Here is a 7233-nt window from a genome sequence, read left to right as displayed (position 1 = left end):
AAAATTTTTTTTTTTTTTTTTTTTTTTTTTTTTTTTTTTTTTTTTGTAATTATTGAATAGACCATATTTGTTATAGAAAATGAGAAATTTACATAACTATTCATTTATTGTATTTTCATGTAATAAGGGCTAAGAAAGCTCTATACAAAATATGATTAAATTTCATGTTATAAATCAATCAATAGTGAAGGATCAATTATAAATAAATCGGAAACATATGGTGTTGAAAGTGAAGGATCAATTATAAATAAATCGGAAACATAGGGGTCGGAAACACAGGGGTTGTCGAGAAATCTAAATGAAAGATGGGTTCAAAAAAAGGTTCAATCTATGTTAAGATTCTCAAGAAATATTATAGTTGAGATTTACGCTCGCCCAAACTACCAAACAACACTACTTTTCAATTGAGTTCATTTCAAATAATTTTTCATTATGAATAAAAAAAATCTAGAATCATTTTTCACATTTCAAATCATAAGATTCTTGAACTATACTGAATCGAAACAATTGTAATTGGTAAATCTAAAAAACAAACAAGAAAACTTGATTCACCAAAATAATATGATTGCAATTATAGTTTAAAGAAAAAATATGATTAATTAACAGATATAGTAAATATGGAGATCAGACATGGTTTTCTAGGCCGCATTATCCATCAAATGAAGCATTTGCATCTCCTCAGAGCCCAGTGCATGTTCATCACTTCAAATCAATAAGCAAAACCAAAATGAAGAGCCTAAAATCCACAAGAAATGTTGAAAAACAAAAAACAAAACCAAAAATAGACTATCAGTTCTCAAAGATGGACTCCTCAGTTAATATGCTTGTGATTGTCATCAAAATTAGACTATCAGTTCTCAAAGATTTCATGCCATCACAGGAGCCGCATAGAGAGAGAGAGAGAGAGAGAGCAGATTCAAAATACAAAAGCACAGGAACAGAGATCAACAATTCATAGCAAAGGCTTCTCAGAATGAAACGAAAATAATAAAACGAAGCAAGTAGCAACAAACGATTACGAAGAATAATGGAACAGCGAAGATATTTAGCAGGCTTTAATTCACTGCGCCCGGGCGAAGATCGAAGGCGAAGTAACTCAACATTCCTGCAACAAATTTCTGCCTCTCCATCCACAGGATACGAAATCTCCACTAATTCATGAAAGAACTAATGGATTCATCGTCGGAGGCATTGAAATGGAAGATACTGCAAAATCAAAATGATGAAAACTCAAGAAACGGATGAGAAGGCTTCGCACTTGCGGAGAAAATTGAAGTCACTGGTAGTAGTACTACCGGTATTTATAGGAGTGTCGGTGAAAATTAGGGTTCAATTTATACATACATATAAATATAATTATTTATTATGAATAATAATAACAAGAAGCGCCCATGGCCTAATGGATAAGGCGTCTGACTTCTAATCAGGCGATTGTGGGTTCGAGTCCCACTGGGCGTGCTATTTTTCCCATTAAAAACCTATTGTTTTTTTTTCTCTCTTTTTTATAAATAAAATAAGATAATTTATAATATTTAATTACTTATTATAAGCAATATTTTTCAAGCATATAATTAACTGTTATTAATAGACATTTTTAGATAAAACAAGTCACAAAATACAAGAATTAAGATAATAGTTTAACTCTAAAATAATTTATTGTATTAAATTATGTACTGATAATAATTGATTCAGTAATTAAAATCATTCTTCTATTATTTATACTTCACTTATTTACATTTTAAAATCATATTTACATTATATCACAAATTCGTTCATTCTCCAGTTAATTAAATAAAACAAAATAATCGTATTTTTTCTAGAAACAAATTATATATAATTAAAAAATAAATAATAATTAATTAGCTAATTAGTTAGAAGTCCATAAAAGCCTTTCAGTTTCAAAACAGGCGGGCAGCCCCAATTTTCCCCCGGTTTTTAACTCTTGGCGTTGTCTTCGTTCTCCGTCCTCTCATTTCCAAGGATTTCTCTCATCGGCCATTGATTTCTCTTTTCTAATTTCCGGCCATGTGCCCTTCCGGTTCCTTCACCGGTCGCTCTGACATCGCCGCTGATTTCCGCCAGGCATTCGAGGCACTCGAGCCGACCGCGACGGAAGGACTAGTCCTGACGATTTTCGCAGATTCTACAGCGCCGACGCAGATGAAGACGCTACAGGCTCCATGATGGCCGTCGCTGATATGATTCGTACGACGAGTTCGAGCGCGTGTTGTCCGGCGGAAGGAAGAAATGGACGGGGATTATGGAGGAGGTCTTCAAGTTGATCGACGAGGACGGAGACGGACGGTTGAGTGTCGCCGATTTGAAGAGCTACATGCATTTCGACGGATTTTCGATCTCCGATGAGGAGGTTGTAGCGATGATTCGATTCGATGGCGGAGATGAATCGGACGGCGTAACTTATGACGGTTTGCTGAAGATTTTGGCTGTTGATAAGTTCTATTAGTTGATGAGTCTTTATGTTTCTTCAGATCAAAATGAATGCCCTCAAATCGTTCAAATGTTTTTTTCGGTTAAATTATAAATTAAATTTTACTTTTGTATTTATTTGATCTAATTAAAGTTTAAATTTATCTGTTTTTTAAAGGAAAATTTGTTTTAAATTTTTTTAGGCTATCCAAATATTTATTTAAAAAATACGAGGAAAGCCCCACGTTGGCTAATCAAAGAATACTCTCTCCATTGTAACTAAGCTAATTTAAGACATCTTAGGCTGAAAGTGGACAATATCTATCATTTTTGCATTTTATTACCTTTTTGATGAAGTGGTGGCTGATATTTTACAAGAATCCGTGGTTTTTATTTTCATAGATTGGACGTTAATCAAGCTGAAGAGTTGGACGAATGTTTCGACTGGAAGCTGAATGAATTGATATGGTCTCCATCAGGTTTGATTGCTCTCGGAGTCTCTATCTGATGTGTGAGTAAATTTTTGTAATTATTTATTTTGTCGGAAGTAGCTACGAAAGATTCTTGGATAGGAGTTGTTTAATTTTTCAAGTTCATTGCAATAACCATTGCTGTTGTGGATAACTAGAAAAGATTATCAGGATCCTTCGGTTTCATGAATTTATTTTAAAGCCAAATGTTGATTCAACGTGAAATCATAAATTTTTCTGTTCCAGGGCTCCGTACTTTGAAATTATAGTTTCGAAGCTTTGCTTTCCATTTGTTTCGTCTCTATCCCTGGTGATTATCCACTTACACGGAGGTGCTGCTCGTATTTGAACGAATTGTCGTTGATTTGATGTGAATGGAATGGACCAACGTGGGTTCCTCTAGTGGGAGATTTTCTCAAGCAAACTTGTTCTCAGCTCATGAATTCGGTTGTTTTGGATTCCAAATCTATGAAGCTTCTGGATGTGTTGATGGATATCCTCTCAAATGAATCCTCTGCCAGAAGGGAAATTCAGGTTTGTCGTACTTTTATTTGTGAAATATCATGTAGTGTTTGTTGGATCTTTGCTCTGTCGATCGCTTTCCTTTTAAAATTGGGGTTCAGAAGGTCTAGCGTTGAACTCTCTTCCGAATTCTAACTGTCATGCAAAGATGTGCAATTTATACTCTGAAGTCTAAATCAGCACGAATTGTAGATTTCTTTCATGTTTTTGTCTACGCGTCTACTTTCCTGCCATCACAAGTTGCCAAGTTGTGCTGATCTTAATATTATTTTTGTGAACTCTACACTTGTGAACATGAATATAGATCCGGTGAATTAGTAGAGTACAAGTTTGATTACGCTGTGACGTTCCTAGTAGCGTCTATGTTTGCATTTGCTTATTAACTCCTTTGTTTACATTTGCAAATTAAAATTCTAGCGTCATAGATTTGATTGCATTGCTCTATAATGGACATGTCTAGACACCATATATTGAGCTTTGGTATATGGAATAAACTTCGCTTTTATGACAAAATATGTTGTTTGAAGAGCGTTACTTCCATATTTGTTTCCTCCATCATCCGTATCATAGATTTATTGTTCTAAGAATAAACAATGATTATTCTTCGAACACGTTATTTGGGTAACAGAATATTTGATTAGATGTTACCCATCAAGATGTATAGTAGCGCATCACATGCTAATGCATGTTGAAAGAACCTGAATGTTGGCAGATGGAAACCTTTTGCTGATCCCTCTCTGTTTTTCCCTTTTTTTCCCAAACAAATGTCACTATCAAAGGAATTGGTAGCCTAGCAGAAGAAGTCAACCTGCACATTATTTTAACATATATAAAATTCGAATACATTTTGGTGAATTTCAAAGTAGAATCGATGAAGATGATGCCTTTTGGCACTGAAAAGGAAAGTAGAAAATGGAAACCTTTACAGGCAAGAATCAGGATAGAAAGTGGATTGTTTTGGCATTTTATTTTTTATTTTTGTGTTGGGTATCTGAGAATACAACAAGATTATTGAGTGACCAGTTCACATCAGTCAGTTCACATCAGTTTTATTGGTATAGGCTCAGTTATGTTGAAAACTTTTCTGATCCAAAGGGTCTTAGTTGGCTGATGAACTCCATTCAATCTAACATGAATTATTTGGATTGAGTTGTTAGAATTATTTCTTACAAAATATGTAGACGAAATAGTGAAAATTTTAGTACCTTAAGTATCTATTTATTTAATTTTAAATTTTGAATTAAGATTGTAAGCTTAATACTCCATGAATTAGGAATTATTTTAAACAAAGTTGGAAAACATTTTAGAATTCTTATAGATCCAAGAAGTCCTCATAAATTTTGACTTAAAACTTATGAACTCTGTTTACTGTGACTTGGGGCGTTTGTAGCTTGGCTTGGGTTGAAAGAGAGATTGTGAGGTCAACTCAGATGACCTCTAGTTAAGTGATAGACCCGAGCTTGACCCAACCCAACCATGTACTATTTGGCCAGTTTGGTTTTGATTGTTTAGATTATTTAGTTTAAAATGTGATTTGGAAAGAAAAAAAAAAAAAAAAAAAAGAGTATCTTTTGAATGAACTAGCATATCTTCAAAGTTTGGATTAAGAATAGTAGTTCATTATCATATTTTATTCATGGAAAATAAGGCTCAAAAGATTTGGACAAATTTGTTCTTAGCAATTATTGGAGAAGGAAAAAGTATCTAAAAGAGTTGGTTGAATAAGATGATTAACTTTGTAAGAATCCTAAAACCAATCTATCTCCAAAGGGGTTCAATTTATTTGAATCAAAACAAATTTATTACCCAACTCAATTCAAATGGTTCGGATAGGGTTTGATTGAATTTTTCGGGTCATTGAGTTTTTGATGTGATAATCTAGATTGGTTGTTTCTCAGCTTATTTCAATAGTATCAATTAAGCAGCAGGGTTGATATTGATAAATTAGTCCTTGACTGTAAGCAACTATATCTTCTTCCCATGGGCTGCCTTCTGGCACTTTGAATTATTGATTGAATTGACGATTAGTTGAATGTTCTCATACTGTTTGCTTTAGTCTTTCCTTCAATTGTAAATCATTCATTGAAGTAGGTAATTAAGTTCATCTCCATGTAATGACAGTTCATGTGATGTCCCACATTCGTTTGGGGAGAAGAACAAACCACCCTTTATAAGAGTGTGGAAACCTTCCCCTAGCAGACGCATTTTAAAGCCTTGAAGGGAAGCCCGAAAGGGAAAGGTCAAAGAGGACAATATCTGCTAGCGGTGGATCTGGGTCGTTACAGTTCAGCTCTACTCTATGATATTAGTTTCTGATTTACAATTCATAGTCCTATCTTTTCTTCCTTTACACCCATTGAACCAATTATGGAGACAGTAGCAAACCACCACCACCACAATCAAGATATGATATAGATTCACATCTGATTATTCTTAAAACAAAATGGTCCTTACTGATTAATGAATTTCATTTTGCCTTTCAGCTGCTGTGGTAGTGTTTCACCCAAGGGAGGCAGTCTCTCTGGCACCTCATGATGCCTCTTCATCTTTTTAGGTAAGTTCATTTATCAGCTTTATTTCTTTGGGTTTCTCATTCGGCTTGCCTTCAAAAAGTGTACTGATTACACATAGCAAAAATTATTTTTTTGTGAAGACTCTGGGGATTAGGTATTGGCCAAAAACATAATGATTTGAAAACATATATCTTGGTTATCTCACTCCCCAAATTTTGAGGCTGGTAGTACAGACAATCTTGAAACTAAATGTAGGTTAAGCACTATGAAATTAGTCGCACAAGGTGACACAAACATTATACCGTAGACTTATGAAAATAAGTTCAAATCATAGTGAGCACCCACTTAGAATTTAATATTCTTAGAGTAGTCTTGGTAATAAATGTTGTGGGGTTAGATAGTTGTCCCATGAGATCAGTAGAGTGCAAGTTGACCCGAACACTCGTGAATATAAAAAATAAATGAATAAGTTTCTGAATTTAACAAAACACAAAGAAAATAGTTAAAGCTAAAAAAAACTTGCCACCTCAAGTATCATACCGAAATCACCCGTAGATCCCTTTGATGCGAATTTTATGAGCATATTCTGTGAGATCTCATATCGGTTAGGTAGAAGATCGAAACATTTTTTATAAGGGTGTGAAAACTTTCCCTGGTAGATGCGTTTTAAAAACCTTGAGGGAAAGCTCGGAAGGAAAAACCCAACAAAGACAATATCTACTACATCCTTTTATGCCCAAACATTTTGAAACTCGTTCCACCATACCCTAGAAGCCAGAAACTGATTCCCAACATTATTATTCTCATACTTTTCTGTTTCCGAGTTTTCGAGTTTTCTCGATCCCAGAAGAAGTAACCATGATAGAAGGGAGCCAAATTCTTATTTATTATGTTGAAATGATGATAGATGGGGTAGCAATATCAACCAAATGAGTTGGACCCGAATGCAAATTGAAATTTGAAATTGGAGAAAACAGGGGTAGGCCAAGCCAAGCCAACCTGTTTGTATTCTACCTAATTCACACACACACACACACAGACCTGGACCTCTTGAAAATTATAACACTGGTAAACAAAGCAAAAAAGCAGTTGTTCGTGAATATTTTTCCTTTCCTTTCCATTCAAATATATATATATATATATATATATATATATATATATATATATGTTGATAGGAAGAGGACAGAGGTGGTAGTGGCAGGAAATGTGGAGCATGCCTGTCTACATCTTTTAAAGTAGGAAAACTCCAAAACACCAACAAATGCGAGTTGGAAGGCTAAAAAAAAAAAAAAAAAAAAAAA

General features: G+C 34.2%; 1 protein-coding gene, 3 non-coding genes and 1 pseudogene across 4 annotated transcripts in view; 3 read left to right on the top strand and 2 right to left on the bottom strand.

Moving 5' to 3' along the window:
- Nucleotides 1–621: 621 nt before the first annotated feature.
- Nucleotides 622–707, bottom strand: LOC111454675. The gene has a single exon (XR_002712477.1). It is a non-coding gene; the product is annotated as a small nucleolar RNA snoR118 (small nucleolar RNA).
- Nucleotides 708–807: 100 nt separating this feature from the next.
- On the bottom strand, nucleotides 808–882 carry LOC111454614. Its single transcript, XR_002712464.1, has one exon. It is a non-coding gene; the product is annotated as a small nucleolar RNA R66 (small nucleolar RNA).
- A 503-nt stretch (nucleotides 883–1385) lies between these two features.
- On the top strand, nucleotides 1386–1458 carry TRNAR-UCU. Its single transcript has one exon. It is a non-coding gene; the product is annotated as a tRNA-Arg (tRNA).
- Nucleotides 1459–1929: 471 nt separating this feature from the next.
- Nucleotides 1930–2552, top strand: LOC111444572 (annotated as a pseudogene).
- Nucleotides 2553–3187: 635 nt separating this feature from the next.
- The window catches only part of LOC111444503 (transcription factor bHLH147-like), a 7639-nt gene continuing 3593 nt past the window's right edge, over nucleotides 3188–7233 (top strand). Inside the window, exons 1-2 of the mRNA XM_023082575.1 lie at nucleotides 3188–3431; nucleotides 5903–5973. The gene's annotated coding sequence lies outside the window, so the exon portion shown is untranslated. The remainder of the gene's footprint in view (nucleotides 3432–5902; nucleotides 5974–7233) is intronic.

Source organism: Cucurbita moschata, unplaced genomic scaffold, assembly GCF_002738365.1.
Source record: "Cucurbita moschata cultivar Rifu unplaced genomic scaffold, Cmos_1.0 Cmo_Scf00001, whole genome shotgun sequence".
Classification (NCBI taxonomy): domain Eukaryota; kingdom Viridiplantae; phylum Streptophyta; class Magnoliopsida; order Cucurbitales; family Cucurbitaceae; genus Cucurbita; species Cucurbita moschata.
Note: the sequence above shows the minus strand (reverse complement) of the source record. Positions and strands in the feature narration are given on the sequence as shown.